Source organism: Peromyscus eremicus, chromosome 9 (genome assembly GCF_949786415.1).
Source record: "Peromyscus eremicus chromosome 9, PerEre_H2_v1, whole genome shotgun sequence".
Taxonomy (NCBI): Eukaryota; Metazoa; Chordata; class Mammalia; order Rodentia; family Cricetidae; genus Peromyscus; species Peromyscus eremicus.
This window is the reverse complement of record NC_081425.1, coordinates 73,620,699-73,638,416: the sequence shown is the minus strand read 5'-3', so window position 1 is coordinate 73,638,416 and position 17,718 is coordinate 73,620,699. Positions and strand designations below refer to the sequence as shown.

General features: G+C 43.6%; 1 protein-coding gene across 5 annotated transcripts in view; it reads left to right on the top strand.

Moving 5' to 3' along the window:
- Nucleotides 1–17,718, top strand: part of Fbxo34 (F-box protein 34) — a 69,800-nt gene that overhangs the window by 49,173 nt on the left and 2,909 nt on the right. The gene's annotated exons all lie outside the window — the stretch shown is intronic.

The window sequence follows — 17,718 nt, the reverse complement described above, 5'->3', positions numbered from 1 at the left end:
TTGTCTTAAATAAGCTGTCTAAAACTGAGATATAAGTGTTGTTCACACATGGTGGGATGAAGTACTAGAGTCTGAAGTAAACCATATTGATAAATGTTTTTATAGGGGGCATTTAGGTATCTCATTATTTATATCTTTTTTTTTTTTTTAAAGTTACATTTTGCACCAGTGTATCAGGAATGTTGAGCTATGGTATGATGTAATGGCTATATCTGTGACTGTTGGATTGTCCTAGTTAGCTTTCTGTGGCTGTAATAAAAAACACTGACCAGAAGCAACTTGGGGAGGAAAGGGTTTATTTGATGTATACTTCCAAGTCTCAGTCTATCACTAACGGACATCAGGGCAAGAATGTGGAGGCAATACCTGAAGTAGAGACCATGAAAGAATGTCGCTTACTCCTGGCTTGCTTTCCCTGGCTTGCTCAGCTTGCTTTCTTAGATACCCTTGGACCACCTGTCCAAAGATGCTACCACCTACATACAATGGGTTGCTCCCTTTTCCATTAATCAGAAAATGCTCCACAGATATGCCCCGCAGGCCAATTTTGATGGGGACAGTTGCTCAGTTGAAGTTCCGTGTCCCTGGTCTTCAGCTGTGCCACGCTGATGGAAACTGCCCCGCACAGTGGTCTTGAGCTGGTGTCATTTTCTGAGTACTTATCTCCTTTTCTGCATAATGGTTGCATGAGTACAGATGGTGAGGGGCTGACACAGATTGTACTCGCATCAGGACCACTAACAGAGTGGAGAAAGAGGATCAGCTGGCAGAGTGGCCCCAAGATAGAAATGACTCAGCAACAGAAAAAGCCAAATGAGATGCTGTGAAAACTGTAGGTTTAAAGCATTCCCTACTAAATATCACGCACGTGCTGCTAAGTTTAGGGGAGGTGTGTGGGGCGGTATCTGTGTTGTTTTCTTACTTTTTCCAGTGGCCTACGATTGACTGCGAAGCAATGCAGAGAAGTAGCATCCTGTCCTGAGTGTGGAAAGGAAAAGGTTGAAACCGTGCATCATAAATTCAGCAGTTTGTTAGCTGTGGTTGTGGTTGCTCGGTATCTATGAAATGGATGATAGGGAAGGAATTTGTAAAGTAGGAACTGTGGATGAAGAAGTTTTGTCGTTTCTTTTATCCCATTTCTGTTTTCTTCTATCTCCTGGATTTTCCTCCTCCCCATGTGTCTCCTGTGTGGTCTTTCTCCTTCCTGTGGCAAAATACTTGAGAGATGCAGCTTAACTTGCTCACTTCTCCTAAGACCTGGAAAGAGAGGCCCGGAGGAGCTCTGGTCTATCTGTACCTTGGCACCCTGCCTCCATGTTCCCACATTTTTTTAAGATTTATTTTTTATTATTTCATGTTTATGAGTGTTTTGGCTGCATGTACATCTGTGCACCACATGTGTGTCTGATGCCCAAAGAGGTGGTGAGCCTCCATGTGGGTGCTGGGAATTGAACCCAGGGCCTTTATAACAACAAATGCTCTGAACCACTGAGCCAACTCTCCAGCCCCATGTCCTTACATTTTGAAACTAGTTCCATGTCCAGAAGGTTCCACAACCTCCCCAAACAATGCCACCAATTGGGGGCTAACCGTTGAAACACAGGAGCCTGTGGGGGATTTTCACATTCAGACCCTAACAGTGTGCTCTGCTTTGGCCAGTGGTGACCCTTGATCTTTGCCGTCAGCCTCTTTTGTGGTTTGCTTTGTTAGTAATAGAAATACTAAAGGGCTCTAGAGTGATCTGTGCATACTTTCTAATAATTCGGAACCAGGTAAATTACAGTTTTCTGTTGAAGTTAATAGTATATATGTTTTTAAAATTAATATAAAATTGCTATACAGAAATAACCAGGACATGATGATAGGACACAGCTTAATTATATTTTATAACATAAACATCAAAGTATTTTTCTGCTTCTTAGTATTCTCTTCCTTTCTAGTTTGAGTGTTTAGGAGTCTGTTTATCAGAAAGTTTATTGTGCTGATAATAGTTTGGCTTTTTTATTTTTAAAAATCTATGTAGAGATGCCTTTGGACAGCTGTGTTTGGCATAGTGAAGACTCATGGGGAGACCTTACAGTGTTTCTGGTTAAAACTTGGTGTCTTTATACTTTAAAAAAAAAGTATTTGGGGCTTTTTGAAAGCAAGAGGGAGGTTGCTGAATATCTACATATCTAGACTGTTCTATCCCAGAAGCTATTAGCAGTATGAAAGTTGTTTTGTGTCTATTTAATTTGACAGTATTAAAAAGTAAACGACTTTATTGTAAATGTGTTTGTTTTCACAAAGCTAGTGTCCAGAATTTTCTTTAAAATCTGACATTGCACAGGAATCGTTGAAGTAACCAGAATACTGGAGGAAACTACTACTTCAGCCAGACGTCTTCGCTTTTCAGGAACATAACCAAGATGGGGTGACTGTGGCCTAGATAGCACCCTCTATTTCTGTGTCTTGTTCACCTCTCACCTGCGGGGGAAAAGGCACAAGATGAAGAAATGATAGACGGAGCTGCTTCATTTCTCAGCTTCCTAGGATGCTCAAGTATTGATTAGTTAGATCCTTATGATGTCCCATTTAAGAGAGTCTGCCTGTTGGCTGGTTGAAGTCCTTACATTTGGCATAGATTCCATTCTACTTGATGCTTTTCCATTATAAGCCACTGTGGTACATACTCTAAAGAATACAGAAAGGAATTAAGATTATCCTACTATGGTGCAGGGGAATTGCCCCAGGAAAGCACAGTTCTGGTAATTTAAAAGAGGCCCACAGTGGCAGGTTAGTAATTTTGGTGGGTTGAGGATAGTACAGTGAGTGAGACCTGGGCAAAGAAGGGTGGTAATAGCAGTAGCCCACCATTTTTCAATTACAGACCCTTTGCAGAACACTAAAGCACATGCATAAATGACTCTGAGGAGCCAGGCATGCTGTTCTACTTAGGAAGGAGAGGCAGGTGACATCAAGGCCAGCCTAGTCTACCTAGCAAGCTCCAGACTGTTATCTTAAAATTTAAACAAACAACAAAAAAATTGGCTGTGACAAGATTTTGGGTTTTCTAGACAGGGTTTCTCTGTGTAGCTTTGCGCCTTTCCTGGAACTCACTCTATAGCCCAGGCTGGCCTCGAACTCACAGAGATCCGCCTGGCTCTGCCTCTCGAGTGCTGGGATTACAGGCATGTGCAACCACCAGCCAGTGACAAAATTCTTGATAAACATTAGGGCTTCTAATTAAGGGAAGCCTGCTTTAGTTTCTCTGTATTTCAGTTAGTGAAAATCCTGTGGTTTTTCTTTTACAGCTTTGCTACTAAAAGCACTTACCCAGAAGGCCTAGAAACCACAAGTCTTCTTGCTCTGTCCCCCAAGTGAGGATTACAAGATCTAAGTTGCCATGTTTGGCTTGCTAAATTGCCCATCTAGGCCGTGAACTGGAAATCCTCCTATCCTAGCTACATTGTCCCCTCGTCCTGGTAGCTGGGTGTCTTAGTCACTGTTCCCTTACTAAGAGGAGACACCATGACCAAGGCAACTTACAGAAAGAAGCACTTACCATGCTTACAGTTTCAGAGAGTTACTCCAGGAAGGCAGGCGGGCAGGGGGCTGGAGAAGTAGATGAGAGCTCCCCTCTGATCCACAAGTTGCAAGCAGAGAGCAAGTGAGACTAGGCCTGGCATGGGCTTTTGAAATGTCAAAGCCCACCCCACCCCAACCTCAGTGACACTCCTCTTCCAACAAGGCCACACCTGCTAATCCTTCCCAAACAGTTCCCTAACTGGGGACCAGGCATTCAAACATAAGAGCTTATGGGGGCCATTCGCCATTCACATTCAGACCACCACACTACGATTGCAAGTCTGTACCACCAGACCCAACTAAGAACTAATTAAATTATTAGTTACTAATTAAAGTCAATTAAAATAAGTGACTTTGATCTGTGACCTATATTTCCTTTTAGAGAGTGGAGAAGTAGGATTAAGGGAAAACAATCAAATGCATTGTGCTTTCTGATAGGAACCTTTGTACAGTTCATTTGGTGACTATTATATATTATATAACTCATTTGACATTTATGACTATTGGTTGTTACATGTGGTTCATATAAACATGCCTGGTTTTGTTTTAAGTACTCTAAAGTATACTGGGACAATACCTTAAGGGTTTGACCCCTAGCTGTGCAGATACAAGTGCTCACGCTAGTGCTCTCTCACATACACACCCTAACACTATGTATAAAATAAATGACTGTAATCCCAGCAGCCGGGAGACTGAAGCAGGAAGATTATGGGTTCAAGACCAGCCTAGGCTACATAGTAATAATGATAGATAACCCTGTCTCAAAAATGCAAACAAGAATCATAAATTTATTACTATTTTAAGTGTATTTGAATGAGTGTTTCACCTGCATGTATATGTCTGTGCACCCCACTGGATGAGGCCAAAAGAGGGTTGTAGGATCCCCCTACAGCTAGAATTACAGACAGTAACAAGCCACCATGTAGGTGCTGGGAATCAAAACTGGTCCTTTGAAAGAGCAGCCAGTGCTCTTAACTGCTGAGCCATCTTTCTAGCCCCCAAGAGTTATAAATTTTAATTGGTAAGTTAGTTTTTGAAATGAGAATATTAATTGTATCTAGCTAAGTGGTCAGTGCTCAATAAAAGTGACTAAGTCACTTTGATACTTACATAATCTTTTCTCTTTCCCCACATGAGTGAATGTGGGCAGTTATGATTCTTGCTATAAAAAGATATTTACAAGATAAGTTTTTACATATATCTTACATTAAAGTTGGTAAAAGTGAAGAGTCGTTTAATAAGACAGATTCAGATACTGTATAGGCTGTTTATAGTAATGTAGACTGAGTGTCACACCTGTGAAGGGCCAACAAGACACTCCGAAGAGTGCCTGCTGCCATGCATGATGACCTGAAGTGGAGGCACAGATCCACATGGTAGAAGGAGAGAATAGACTCCTGCAAATTGTCCTCTGACTGCCACACACATGCTGAGGAAGGTACACATTCCCTTCTCCCTATGCACACACACACACACACACACACACAACTTAAAAAGAAAGAAAGAAAATCATGTGTTTAAGAAGTAAATTGATGAACCAGCTTTGATGGTTCATGCCTGTAATCTATCACTTAGAAGCTCTCAAGTTCAAGGCCAGCCTGGACCACAGTAGTGAGACCTTTGAACAATACATCTTGAGCTTTCTTTAAAAGAAAAAAAGAGAGAAATTGGTCACCATTGACCATTGGCCCTCTTCAGTTCTTTTTTTATTACTTGATTTCCTAGTATCTCCCCTTTCTTTCTTTTTAAATTGCTTCCTGATGTACTTCCTGTCCAGTTGTCAGTAATGGGTGTGGAGTGGAGTGAGATCTTATGTTGGTGCCCATTGTCTGAACCAGGAAGGAGTGAGGCAGCTGTGGGACTCAGGGTGCAGAGCGGCCTCACCCACAAACCTCTCTCCACGTCAGTTAGCCTGTAGCTCCACACTGTGTAAACTCCACACTATGCATTCCTAACGAACATTTCAGGGCTCATTTTTCCAGTGTTTCCCAATGCTTCTGTCTATTTTTCTCTCTTTGAAAACAGTAAAATAGGAAAATCCAGCTCTGTACAGAAATAGAAAAATAAACTCTGTATAATAAGCTTTAGCAGTTCATTACCACGTATAGCCCAGAGTGGCCTTGAATTCCTGATCCTGTTTTTACCGCCCAAGCGCTAGCATTATGTGTTGATTATTTCTCTTATTAAAAGGGACTCTTATTAAGTATATCCTCTCACCTTTTTTCCTGTTTTGGGTTGGAAGTTGTCTGAAGAACTGTTCAACAGCTCCCCCATGGACCACATTTTGCTGTTCTGTACATCCGTCTGGTGGCTAACCTAATTCCCATTCTCCCAGGTTTTCCTATAAACTGCTGGCTGGTTCTCCAGGACTGAGCAGATTGCAGTTGGTAGGTTTTGGTTTTGAAAGTGTTTTTCTGTCTCATCAGGAGTCCCTGTAATGTCTTAGCATGTTTCAGTTTTGTGACTTAGCCGTTCAAGTCCTTAATACAGGAAAGGCTGTAAAATGGGTGTGACTGCTTCTGACATTCCTTCTTTCTTCTAACCACTGCCTGGGAGGAAGGCCATTTTCATTTCACTGTATTTTTGTTGAGTTAGTGTCCTCTAGGACCCTGGGTAGCAGGGACAGGATTCGGTGTTAAGATTTTCGGTATAGTGTATATTGAGTAACTAGTTGGGAACAGGCCAACTTCAAATTCCCTATGGTTTGTCTAGGTAGGGTGCTGTCTTAGACTACTTAATGACACTCCTTTCTCAGCTTGTTAGGGTTTAGTTTGTACTCAAATTAACATGTATGTCTCTATGTGGATACCATGTGTAGCTGTTTTAAGGCCTTTCCTGATTGCTTTTCTTGTTTTCTTTTTCTATGGTGCTGGGGCCGTTGAGCCCAGGGCATTAAAATGCTAGCCAAGTGCTCTGCTATTGAGGTGTGTATCCCCAGCTATACTTGAGTTTTTAAAATGAATTCGCATGCTTATTTTCTGAAGTATGCGTTCTGGACTTGATTTGAAATTTGAGCAATAAAGTCGTTGGTACTAAAGTACTAGTACAGGTAGCTTGGGCATTACTTACTGAAGGCATTGGTTTTATGGTTTGCTTGCTTTGTTTTGTTATGTTTTCTCTGGAGTGGGGACTTTTTCAAGACGCAGTCTTGCCTAGTACTTGTTTTATAGCCTTGGCTGGCCTCAAACTCAGGACAGTCCTCCTTGTCTTCATGTCTCAGGTGCTAGGATTACACATGTGTGTACCCCTCCCCCTTCTGTAGAAAAGAGGCTTGGAGAACACTGTTTGTTAGGCTTTCCAGTTTACAGAAAGGCCCATTTTCCGTTTGACTATACTAAGGCACCTGGGGCTCATTTGGTATCATCCAGGGCCTTTCCCATAGTATCTGTTAATGTTTGTAACGTGATGATACTTTCGTGTCATTTGAAAGAATATATACGGAATCCTAGTCACCACTTAAGTATTTTATTTAAAGCAAATAGCTGAAGTTGGCACCCAGAAAGTAGAGGTTCCTCAGTGACATTTCTGTCCTCGGACTATAGTGGGGATTTTCTTCAGGTCTGTTTGCTATCTTTGCCTTTATGCATTCTTACTGCTTTTCTTCTTTCAGAACTTGTTAACCTCAGTGCCATTTAAGGATTACCCGAGTCTTTAAAATACCCTTGGACTGGGCTGAAGAGATGGCTCAGAGGTTAAGAACACTGGCTGTTCTTCCAGAGATCCTGAGTTCAATTCCCAGCACCCACATGGTGGCTCATAACCACCTGTAATGAGATCTGGCACCTTCTTCTGGCCTGCAGGGACACATGCAAACCGAACACTGTATACGTAATAAATAAATTTAAAAAAAAAAAGAAAAGAAAAGAAAAAGAAAAAAATACCCTTGGACTGTTGGTGGAGATATAGAAGATATATTAAGTTGAGACAAAATTTAAGGTTTTTTAAAACATTATTTTTTTTTGCTATTTTATTTATTTTTCTTTTATGTGTATGGTGTTTTGCCTGCCTTTATGTCTGTGTACCACATGAATACAGTGTCTGTGGAAACCAGAAGAGGGCAGTGGATCCTCTGGAACTGGAACCACAGATGGTTGTGAGCCACCATGCTGGTGCTGGGAATCTAACCTGGGTCCTCTGAAAGAGAAACCAGTGTCTTAACCATTGAGCCATCTCTCCAGCTCCTAATGTGTGTGTACTTTATTGTACTATTCTAATGTCTTGGGTCTAATACAAAGCCAGAGTGATCTGATTGAGCCACTCTGGACAGTACAGATAGGTATCACATTATAGCATCCCTTTCCTGTATTAAGGCTACCTCATATAAAATACAGTATTCAAATCAACAATGTTGAGCAAGGCTTTGGGGCCGTAGTATTAAATGAGTCAACTACAGCAGCTGCCCTGTGCAGCGAACATGCACAGTTGCACAGGTAAAGTGTGGCACTACAGATCCATTTCTTCTTCTCAGAACTGTCTGAATACATCTAGAATTCCTTCTAAAGGAAAGTCAGGAGGACAAGCCAGCTTTTCGAATTTCACAGCAGAGTACCTTACTGGCTGCGAGTTAGGTATGCCGAAATGATAGCCTGTAGTGACTCCTACCTATTACATAGTATCTTTTTATCCTGGCCTCTGCAGCTAACATCATGCCAAATTGCAGTTTAGATTTGTTCGTATATGTGCACACACACATGCATGTGAGCATATACTTGTGTGTGTGTGTATGCATGTGTGTAGAGGACTGAGGAATTATAGGTGTTGCTCTGCAGGGGAGCGTTCATTTGTTTTTGGAGACAGGCTTTCTTACTGGCCTAGAACTTGACAGGTAGGGTAGGCTGATTGAACCCCACTGTCTACCTCCTCAGTGCTGGGTTCAAGTGAATGTCACTATGCCGGGCTCTTTTGTATGGACCCTGGTGTCAGACTCAGCCCTCACACTTATAAGGCAAGCACTTTACCAACAGAGCCGTCCCTCCAACCCTAGAGTTTTTCCAAAGACGGATTCTCTTTTTTTCCCTCTTACCCCGTAGTTTGAGCTAGTGTTTAAAATTCATTACTGACTGATGACTGTGCTGCTTTCCATGCTTTGGAGAAGAGCTGAAGTGACCATGTTCCTCTGTCCTGTCACTTTCAAGGCACCCGAGGTCAGAGAACAACTGTTCTCTTCTTCCACAGTGGGCTCCTGGGATCAAACTGAGGTCAGGCTTGCTCATCTTCTAAGAGGCTTTTTATTTTGTATTTATTTGTTAAGAGGGTCTCATGTAGTCCAAGCCGGCCTCCAACTAGCTGTGTAGCTGGAGACTGTCTTGACCTTCTGACTCGGCACCTTCACCTCCAGGCTGTACCACCACCTTCCGGTTTGTGCAGAGCTGGGCTCAAACCCAGGGCTTCCTGCGTGCCAAACACGCACTGTGCCAGTGAGTCACAGCCCTGGCCCAAGGTTTGTTTTCCATTTTGATAGACAAGTGATCTGTAAGTTAGTACTCCATGACGTAAGCCTGCAGACCCTGATGAACTTTAGAGGGGTGGTTTGTGAATCTCTTGAAACAGTGACAGACTTTGAAGACATGTGCCATTTCCTCAGGAGTGGTCCATTTTCTTTGATCAGTGTTTCAAAGGTTTGCTGACTGGAAAGAAAAAAGTAGATGATCACTGTACTTGTTATGAAAGAGATTTTAATTCACAGGAATGATAACATTCTTCCCTGTCCATATGTATCTTTTAGTAAGTTAGAGGTTTGTCCACTATATTCTCACCAATGAGGTCTTGAATCATCTTGGATTATATAGAGTTTCTATCAGTTAGCTTTCCTATTTTTTTCCCTTCTATCCCTCCCTCTTTCTTTCTCTTCTCTCCCCTTTATCTCCTCTCTCCCCTGTCTGTTTCCATCACTCTGTAGACCAGGCTGGCCTCAAACTCACAGAGATCCGCCTGCCTCTTCACCTCCCCCATTCGGGGATTAAAGAAGTGTGATCCATTCGTTATTTTTCTTTCGTGTGATTTCAAGGCATATTAACCCTGGGAAGTTCTTATACACACTTTAATGTTTGTCTGTTGCAGACTAGCCCCCAGTACCTCAGAATGTGATGATTTAAACAGAGGCCTTAAAAGAAGAGCTAATGACTTCCAGTGAGCCTTTGGGGGTCAAGTGCTAATTCACTGTAACTCCTGTGCATGGCTGTTTCATTGTGCTGTGGAGTCTGTCATCAGTTACTATTTTCTGAAACTTAGTTTTGTTTGGTCTGATTTATGGTCTAAAGCTCCTGTAACGATCAACCCAGAGTCAAGTGGGCCCTGCTGTCTGTGGTACCAGTCCTGCCAGTTCTAAGGTGGAAGCTCTGGACATCAAACTCTTTAGAACTGCACCTTTCCAAAGGCCGTTCTTCCTCCCTGTTGTGCTCGCTCGCTTGCTCGGTTTTGCTGTCAATTAGGAAATAACAGGAGATTCTTTTTTTTCCCATTATTCATTACTAACCATTTAACCACCCTGGGACAAATTCAGCCATAAATGCTTTGGTGAATGTTCCTGTAAACCCATGGATGAATGGGTAATGCCAGATGTCTATGGCTCTGGCTACATGGTGGTAAGAGGACACTGAGCCCCTGAGTTCAAAACCAGCCTGAGCTCCATAGTGAGACTCTGTTCTCTTAAACTGAAAGGAAATAGCTGACTCTCTCCTGACAAAGCCATCCCCTAGTCTTCTGAGCTCGTTGTGAGAAGCTCTTTTCCCACAGAAAGGGTTTTTTTTTAGTGTTCTGTGGGAGTTGGATGCATTCTGTCAGTACTTAGAACGTGGGGTGCATTTTTCCTTGTGCTTAGAGATGTGGGGTGCATTTTTTCCTTGTGCTTCTGTCTGTTCACACCTTCCTGGCCTGGGCACCTTTTCAGTTAACAGCAGCGGAGTGTCTTGGGCCTTCTCTAAAGCTGCTGCTCTGATAATGCCTGTCTCGGTGCATCCCTCTGCTGTTCAGCATGTAAGAAAAACTGACCTCATTTCAGAGATAAAAGCTCTTTTATAAATGCCCTCAGAATCCTGTATAATTTTATTTGTACTGTAGATGAACCTAGATGTTTTGTTGTTATTTCCGTGTTCTGTTTGAGGCCTTGATGTGGTGTGCATGCTGGCTCTTAGCTCCAGAGCTAACGTAGTCTTACCTCATCCTCCTGAGTGGCTGAGTACAGGTGTGTGTGCTAGCATGCCTAGCAGCCACCTGTGGGAGACATTTGAAATTTGTTTTGTTTTGTGTTACTATGTAGTCCAGGCCAGCCTCTCAATTCTTGATTCTCTTGCCTCATCCTCCTAAGTGTTTAATTTAATTTACTGGTATGAGCCACCACGTTGGGTTGCCTTTTTTTTTTTTTTTTTTAAAGAAGGAAAGCGATCCTGAGAGGTTCTACGTGTTTTTAGGACTTAATTATTCTTACTTTATGTGTATGAATGTTTGCCTTAGAGGCCAGAGAGAACATTAGTGGATCCTCTGGAACTGGAGTTGTAGAATCCAACTCCCATCCTTTGCAAGGGCTCCAGGTGCTCTTAACCACTGAGCCATCTCTCAAGCCTTGAGCTTGCCGTTGTATTCTTAATATCTAAATTTTACCATGACCTAGCTCTGCGTCTGCAGAAGTCATGACTTGATTATTTTTCTTGTTACTGTGACAAAATACCGGACAAAAGCAACTTAGAGAAGGGGGATTGATTTTGATTCACAGTTCCAGAAGATACAGTTCCTGGGGCGGGTGGCTGCGGAGGAGCAGGAGGCCGTGAATGAGTAACTGTCCACCTTTTCCTGCTCAGGCATTTGGGACCTCACGTTTAGAGTAGATCTTCCACCTCAGTTAACCGAATCTAGGAGCTCCTCATGGACATGCCCACAGATTGGTTTCTGTGGTGATTCTAGGTCCCGTCAAGTTGACAGTCAGGGTGGAGCTATAAATCATTACCACCACCACCACCCTTCACACACACACGCACGCACGCACGCACGCACGCACTAACCATTTGTGTGATGATCTGAGGAAGAAGACACAGTACTTGTTTTCTAGAAGCCTTTTTTGTTTGTTTGTTTTTTGAGACAGGGTTTCTCTGTCCTGGAACTCACTCTGTAGACCAGGCTGGCCTCAGACCGAGAAATCCTGCCTCTGCGTACCAGGTACTGGGGTTAAAGGCGTGTGCCACCACCACCCAGCCTGAAAGCTTTTTTTTTTTTTTTTTTTTTTAATATTTTAGACAGGATCTTTAAAAAAATTCTTAGCCCTTTTTCTTATTCTCATCACATATTGCCTTTGAATTCCTTATTGATCAAGTTTATCCCTGTATATAGAGTTATTGTTTGGCACTTGTAATCCTAGCAAGTGAGAGGCTGAGACAGGCAGACTCTTGCCTGGACTGTAGTCCCTACCTCAAAAGACCAAGTGCTAGGGATGTCGCTCTGTGCTTTGCCTGCTCAGCATGTGCAAGGCTGTGGACTTGATTCCCGGCACTGGACATATGACAACCTTACTTTGACTTTTTGATGCGCTGGTGTTCCTACACAATTTTTTGGCTGGTGGCAGGGGTAAGATAAGTCTCACATCATAACCCAAGCTGGCATGGAACTTACTATGGCCAGGCTGACCTTGAACTCACAGCCATCTTCACTATCCTGAATGCTAGGATTACAAGTATAATCCACTACACCTCACCCCATACACATTTTAAACACATAAATTTAATCTTTTGTGGCCTAAACTTGTGATTTTATACTATCTTTAGATGTTTTCCCACTTTTTTCTTAAGATTTATTTGTTTTTATGTGTACGTGTTTGCCGGCATGTATGTATGTGTATCAGTACCATATGACTACTGTGCTGCCCACAGAGGTCAGAAGATGGCACTGGACATTGGATCCCTGGAATTGGTTACGGATGATGATGAGCACCATGTGGTGCTGGACCAAACCCTTTGCGAGAGCAGCCGGTGCTCCTAAGTGCTGAGCATCTCTCCCCGCCTCTCAGGCCTACGAGCTGGACTTGGATGGTATCCACCCAGAATACTTAGAGCTTTTGAAACCTGGGTCTTGGTCATCACTACATGAACTGTCCACGTTTGGGGTACTTGACTGTTAGTTTCACCACAGTCTGGCAAATTCAGGGCGACAGGTACGTTCTCTCTCACAGCCCAGCTTCCGAAAGCGACTCTGATAGAATTCTCTGCTCCCCCATCACAGCTCTTCACAGCGGGTCATCAAGACCCTCCCACCAGCTGACACTGTCCTCAGAAAAATTAGTCCTCCCCCCTCTCCTAACCACATGCTGCCTGTTAATTAATTACCGACCACTTACTTTTCAATGTATGCACTATGTGTTGTTCCAGACTCTGGTAGTGACTAGTCTCATTTTGGTTGGTTTGGGTTGTTTGAGATAAAGTCTTGGGGCTGAGAGCATGCACTTGTGCATCCAATTCTTCACCCTCTACCTCTGCTTCTCAGTTGCCGTGTTGGTAGGCATGCACTAACTCCCACATTCGTTTGCACACGTTCTTCTATTAGAAAGTATACCGGTGATCATGCCGATCTTGGGAGACGGCTGTGGAACAGCTGGTTTCAGTCTCTAATGAAAGCCCTCGGTGGCAGCTGGCTTCCTCCTCTCCTCTTGTCCACCTGACTTCTTATCTCCTCTTTTCCAGGCTCTCGAGCCGCACAGTTCTGAGAAGGCGAACTTCCCTCTGCCTTGCCTTCTGCAGACCTGGCCTGCCATCTTGCTGCCATCAGAGAGTAACCATTCTTCACACAGACAGAGTTAGTTGCCGAAGCCACAGGACAGACCCTTGATACTTCTCCTCTGTCCTCTAATCGTAATGAAATTCCATTCTTGCTTGTTTACATCCCATCTCCCTACTGTTAGTACCTTAGCTCTGACTCTGCTTATCTGCATTTCCCCAAAACGTCTCCTTTTGAGCCTCTTAGGACTCTGTATGTTTTCTCTCAAGGCTTTAGCTTAAAAAGTCAGGGCCTCTGAGAGCTGTTTCCTCTCAAGCTCAGTGCTGTTAGCCTCACCTCTAAAATGCCCACTCCTCCTCTCTTCTTCCCTCCTGGACTCTCACAGTACCCACACCACCCTACAGAGACTATCACATGCCGCTGTAATGGTTTAGTTTTCTGTCTCTCTGCAGCAGTGACCATGTCTTACGGTTGTGCAAGTATCCAGTCCTGAGTGGCTAGTAATGCTAAGTAGTTAAAAGGAAACAGAAGGGTGAGTGAGTTCTGCAGCTGTTGTTTTATGGATCTTGTTGCTTTAAAATTGGTTGGTGATGTGATCAGCTTTCATCTTTCTGGTCCCATCTTAACAGTTCTATAAAGAAGTGGGACAACAGGAGGGAAAGCCGGTAGATGGCCTGGGATGGACTCTAGTACTCTGTCTGTCTCGTAACCACCGACAGTGAAACAGAGAGAAAATGCTTGATAACCTAGCAGTTGTGCTAGGGATGCTGAGGAGGACTTCTTTTAGTGACTTGGTATAAGGACCAGGGAGGAGGACCCTAAGTGACTCCGTTTCTGGCTTGCTAGTGTGGGTACCTGAGGTTGTCTGTCATCAACTAGTAGTGTTGGGTTTTGAGGTTCTTACTGGCATCCAGGTGAGCAGGTCTACCAGACAACAAACAGTAGGCTCCCAAGTTAGGAGAGTAGGCCACAGGAAATGGCAAGATGGAGAGTCACCCATGTGTGGGAACTAATTAGAGTTAGGAATGGTCATCTAGACATCACCTAAAAGGAATCATGGTCTGTAAACAGAATGAACCTTGAGGAGCTCTGATGTCAAGAGTCAGGAAAGAAAGCAGACCTGGAAGGTAAGGTTGAAGAACCTGAGCAGCTGAGGCTAAAGGCGTGGACAGTGAAAAGGCCCTCACTTAACTGTTTCCAGGAGAGATAAAGAAGTCCATCTTTATTTACCCAGCTTAGGAGAGATGCATGAGCACAACCTCTTTGCTCTGCTTCCTGTCACACAGTTCTGCCTCACTCCTGTAGCTCCCAGCCAAAGTCAGCCCCACCATCACCTTTTGTTAGATGTGACAGTCACCAAAGTCCCTTCCAACTTTAGTGTAAGATTTAATGCAGAATTGGGGCCCAGTCCTGGGGAACTGATGGATGGACCCTTCTGATATGTAGGTGCTATATAGGTTTGCATTTTATTTCATTACAAGAGAGGAGGGCTTGATTATAGCAGACTTTGTTTAAAACAGAATCATGTAGCCCAAGCTGGTCTCAGAATCACTGTGTAGCTGAGGGTGCCCACAATGGACACTGTCCTCACACCACCTCAGTCCTCAACTTCCTGTCTCTGTCTCTACATACGGTGGGTGCTGGGATTGTAGGCACGTGCCAGCATGCCTAGCTAAGTAGAGCAAACTTTCAAAATAGAATTTTGAGAACTGGGGATGTAGCTCAGTGATGGAGTACTTACCTAGCACAGATAATGCCTGGCATGGACAAGGTTCTAATTAAGTAATGAAGAGACTGGCAGCCATAGAAACCTAGCTGGAACTTTCCACTGTGCTTGTCTCTAGAGTGGGATGGGGGTGGGCAAAGTGCTACCATCTGTTTTTATTTTTTGTAACAGATGCTCTGGTACCCTGCATTATATCCTTAATTCACCACCAATTTCAACCAAAACTCAGATACTTGTAGTCAGAGTCTTACCAGAACCTAGTTTTTGTCTCAGAACTGTTAGGTCCACCAAGGGAAGGGGAAAAGTTGACACTCCTCCCCGAGTCTTCAACCAGCAGCAACACCTAAACATGGTGCCTCCTAGGCCTCCCTCCCGAGCAGTCAGTTGGATTATGGACACCTTTATTCCCTTACTTCCTTTTTTGGGATACCTCCAATTTTTATCTTGCTGAAACTGTTGATTCAGTTATTTTCAGTAGAGCAGACTTTACAGGTTTTGTGTAAACAAATGCCTTCCCCAATTACACTAATTTCTTCTCAAATGTCTCTGTCAATAATAGTACCTGTCTTACTTAGGGTTTCTATTGCTGTGATGGAACACCATGACCAAAAGCAAGTTGGGGAGGAAAGGGTTTATTTGGCTTACACTTTCACATCACTGTTGATCATTGAAGAAGTCAGGACAGGAACTCAAGCAGGACAGGAACCTGGAGGCAGGAGCTGATGCAGAGGCCATGGAGGATACTGCTTAGGGCTTGCTCCTTCGTGGCTTGCTCGGCCCAGCATCCCAGGGATGGCCCCACCCACAATGGACTGTGCCCTCCTCCATCAATCACTAAATAAAATGCCTTAGAGGCTTGTCTGCATACAGCCTGATCTTCTGAAGGCATTTTTCTCAGTTGAGATTCCTTCCTCTCAGATGCCTGTAGTGTGTGTCAAGCGGACATCAAACTAGGCAGCACAGCACACAGCACCTAAACTACTGAGGGTAAAGGGGGCAAAGAAAACACTGTGCAATGCAAAACAGCATACACACTGCTGAAATTTAAATTTCTTCACAGGTGTTCGGTAATGAAATCATTCTGTGATAACTTACTATTTCCCCCCTCTGACCTCCATTGCTCTCATTTCATTTACAGAAGGATATGAAAACCCAGCACATAGTTGGCACAAAGAGACAGCACTCAATATGACTCCTTTATTCATTCATTCATTCATTTATCATCTTGTTCTTGAAGAATTCTTTGGGGAAGACTAAATGATAGCATATGACAGAAAGCTGTTACAGTGTTGTGGGGCAGAAAGCGGGGAATGGTCTCCAGGTGCTTAGGGTCTGAGCTGTCCGAGAGCATTCAGAATTGTGAAGATCTACGGCAGGATAGAGCTGGCTCCGTGTGTAGGGGTGCTTGCCACCAAACCTGAAGACCCGCGTTGATCTCTGGAACTCACATGGTGAGAGGAGAGATCCAGCTCTGCCCCTTGTCCTCTGCATCTCCCTGTGTGCTACACGGCATGTGCCTGTGCTTACATAGAATAAATGTCAAAGAATTGTTAAAAGGCAATTTATAGACCATAAATGCAGTTTCCATTCACATGGAAGAGAGCCGAGCCTGGACTGGAGAACTACAGAAGTTAAAATGAAAGGTAAAGAACAGTGTCCACACTTGACCGTCAGCACTGATACCTGAAGGTAGTTAGACACTCAGAAAGCCATGCACGCGAAGGCTGTGCCCCCAGGATGCCTGTCTGAAGCGATCATCTCCACTCGAATGGATCTCCATGCGCAGGTCTGCAAGTGTGGCCTCACTCCCTGTCACAAACCTGTGACTGCAGAGCTTTATGTTGTTTGGTAGGATTATTTTTCAGGAGACCAGACATCTCTAGAAAACACACTTTCTTCAATCCTAGGGAGTTTTTGTGGCAAGGGCTAGGGTGGGTGTCATTGGGCTATCTAGTATTTCAGTCCTTCAGCTAGCATATCTACACAGACCTAGAGAGGAGACACCTTGCCCGAATTGTATTCCCCGTGATAGCAGAGACCAGGACACAAGACAGTGTCCACTAATCATCTTTGTCTCATTTCCGAAATGCCTTCATCCTTCCCCCCGGCCAGGAAAGAAAGAAAGGCATCATAGCTTTTGTTTTGTCTGGACTAGTTGGAATGTTTTCAGAATTAGTGACGAATATGGGCTCCATGTTTTATTTAAGATAGCTACAGCTATGACACTTAGATCTGACACTTGGTCTTAGTCAAAAGGACAGTAAGGATGGGCAGTTCATTTGATTCCTATCTATAGATTCTATAGATAAAGCCCACTGCAAACAAGTGAAAAGTCATAGACAGCAGAATAGCTAACACTCTGGGAATGGTTGAGGAAATAATTATTTTTACATGCAGCCAATAAGCTGCACGTTGTGATGACCTAGAAAGATAACGATTAAATATATACTAGGGGCTGAAAGTTGCTGCCATACCTTTAATCCCGGCACATTGGGAGGCAGAAAGATCTTTTGTGAGTTTGAGAACAGCCAGGATTACAAACTGAGACACTCTCAGAACAAACAAAAGAACCACCACACAAACAATCTATTCGGACTGGGTGTGGTATGCATGCCTGTTGTTCCAGCATTGAGGGAAGCTGAGTCAGGAGGATCACAAGTTTGAAACCAGCATGGGCTATGTAATGAGAGACTAGTTATGGGGCATCAGAGGTGGTGGTGGTGGGA